We start from the raw sequence: 3,193 nt of genomic DNA, 5'->3' as shown, positions 1-3,193 counted from the left end.
ACGGTGTAGCTCCTTCGTTTCGTTGTTGGTGGACTAGTTTCGTAGGAGTCGCCGTACTATCAAGAGGGGATCCGCTTTGGTAAGACTAGGGTGGAATCAACACGTACACATCCAGATCACACCCGTCGTTTTCTTTCCGCTTCATTGGAGCTGCCGTTTTCCCCTAAGTATGCTTTGTTCTGCCCCAGCGGTAGTACCGCGATCCACAGCGGTAGTACCGCCGAAGCACCCCAGCGGTAGTACCGCTCCAAGCGGTAGTACCGCTCTCCGAACGGTAGTACCGCTTGGGGTCTTCGGCCATAGTACCGCAGTGCTTCCGGGCTACTGCCGCCTCGATTCGAGAACGAAGTTTTTCGTTTCGGGTTTTGCGGTACTAAGGGCAGTAGAAGTGGCGGTAGTACCGCTCCAAGCGATAGTACTGTTGGGGAACGTAGTAATTTCAAAAAAAATTCTACGTACACGCAAGATCATGGTGATGGCATAGCAACGAGAGGGGAGAGTGTTGTCCACGTACCCTCGTAGACCGTAAGCGGAAGCGTTATGACAACGCGGTTGATGTAGTCATACGTCTTCACGATCCGACCGATCCAAGTACCGAACGTACGGCACCTCCGATTTCAGCACACGTTCAGCTCGATGACGATCCCCGGGCTCCGATCCAGCAAAGCTTCGGGGTTGAGTTCTGTCAGCAAGACGGCGTGGTGACGATGATGATGTTCTACCGGCGCAGGGCTTCGCCTAAACTCCGTGATGATATGACCGAGGTGGAATATGGTGGAGGGGGGCACCGCACACGGCTAAGGAACGATCCGTAGATCAACTTGTGTGTCCTGGGGTTCCCCCTTGCCCCCGTATATAAAGGAGCAATGGGGGAGGTGGCCGGCCCTAGGAGGGGGCGCGCCAAGTGTGGAGTCCTACTAGGACTCCCTAGTCCTAGTAGGATTCCACCTCCCTTGTTGGAGTAGGAGAGGGGGAAAGAGGGGGAGAGGAAGAAGGAAAGGGGGGCTGCGCCCCTTGTCCAATTCGGACCATAGGGGGGGCGCATGCCTCCTTCCTTTTGGCCTCTCTCCACTATTCCCGTATGGCCCAATAAGGCCCATATACTCCCCGGCGAATTCCCGTAACTCTCCGGTACTCCGAAAAATACCCGAATCACTCGGAACCTTTCCGAACTCCGAATATAGTGTCCAATATATCGATCTTTACGTCTCGACCATTTCGAGACTCCTCGTCATGTCCCCGATCTCATCCGGGACTCCGAACTCCTTCGGTGCATCAAAACTCATAAACTCATAATATAACTGTCATCGAAACCTTAAGCGTGCGGACCCTACGGGTTCGAGAACTATGTAGACATGACATAGAACTATTCTTGGTCAATAACCAATAGCGGAACCTGGATGCCCATATTGGCTCCTACATATTCTACGAAGATCTTTATCGGTCAAACCGCATAACAACATACTTTGTTCACTTTGTCATTGGTATGTTTACTTGCCCGAGATTCGATCGTCGGTATCCAATACCTAGTTCAATCTCGTTACCGGCAAGTCTCTTTACTCGTTACGTAATGCATCATTCCGTAACTAACTTATTAGCTACATTGCTTGCAAGGCTTATAGTGATGTGCATTACCGAGAGGGCCCAGAGATACCTCTCCGACAATTGGAGTGACAAAACCTAATCTCGAAATATGCCAACCCAACATGTACCTTTGGAGACACCTGTAGTACTCCTTTATAATCACCCAGTTACGTTGTGACGTTTGGTTGCACCCAAAGTGTTCCTCCGGTAAACGGGAGTTGCATAATCTCATAGTTACAGGAACATGTATAAGTCATGAAGAAAGCAATAGCAACATACTAAACGATCAAGTGCTAAGCTAACGGAATGGGTCAAGTCAATCACATCATTCTCCTAATGATGTGATCCCGTTAATCAAATGACAACTCTTCTGTCCATGGTTAGGAAACATAACCATCTTTGATAAACGAGCTAGTCAAGTAGAGGCATACTAGTGACACTATGTTTGTTTATGTATTCACACATGTATTATGTTTCCGGTTAATACAATTCTAGCATGAATAATAAACATTTATCATGATATAAGGAAATAAATAATAACTTTATTATTGCCTCTAGGGCATATTTCCTTCAGTCTCCCACTTACACTAGAGTCAATAATCTAGTTCACATCGCCATGTGATTTAGCACCAATATTCATATCTGTATGTGATTAATACCCATAGTTCACATCGTCATGTGATCAACACCCAAAGGGTTTACTAGAGTCAATAATCTAGTTCACATTGCTATGTGATTAACACCCAAAGAGTACTAAGGTATGATCATGTTTTGCTTGTGAGAGAACTTTAGTCAACGGGTCTGTCATATTTAGAGCCGTATGTATTTTGCAAATATTCTATGTCTACAATGCTTTGCACGAAGCTACTCTAGCTAATTGCTCCCACTTTCAATATGTATCCAGATTGAGACTTACAGTCATCTGGATTAGTGTAAAAGTTTGCATCGATGTAACTCTTTACGACGAACTCTTTTATCACCTCCATAATCGAGAAACATATCCTTATTCTACTAAGGATAATTTTGACCAATGTCCAGTGATCTACTCCTAGATCACTATTGTACTCCCTTGCCAAACCAGGGCAGAGTATACAATAGGTCTGGTCCATAGCATGGCATACTTTTATAGAACCTATGACTGATGTATAGGGAATGACTTTCATTCTCTTTCTATTTTCTGCCGTGGTTGGGTCTTGAGTCTTACTCAATTTCACACCTTTGCAACACAGGCAAGAACTCTTTCTTTGACTGTTCCATTTTGAATTATTTCAAAATCTTGACAAGGTATGTACTCATTGAAAAACTTATCAAGCGTCTTGATCTATCTATATAGATCTTGATGCTCAATGTGTAAGTAGCTTCACCGAGGTCTTTCTTTGAAAAACTCCTTTCAAACACTCCTTTATGCTTTCCAGAAAATTCTACATCATTTCCAATTAATAATATGTCATTCACATATACTTATCAGAAATGTTGTAGTGCTCCCACTCACTTTCTTGTAAATACAGGTCTTTCCAAAAGTCTGTATAAAACCATATGCTTTGATCAACTCATCAAAGCGTATATTCCAACTCCGAGATGCTTGCACCAGTCCATTGATGGATTGCTG

The sequence above is a fragment of the Triticum aestivum genome, chromosome 1B (genome assembly GCF_018294505.1).
Source record: "Triticum aestivum cultivar Chinese Spring chromosome 1B, IWGSC CS RefSeq v2.1, whole genome shotgun sequence".
NCBI lineage: Eukaryota > Viridiplantae > Streptophyta > Magnoliopsida > Poales > Poaceae > Triticum > Triticum aestivum.
This window is presented reverse-complemented; position numbering follows the sequence as displayed.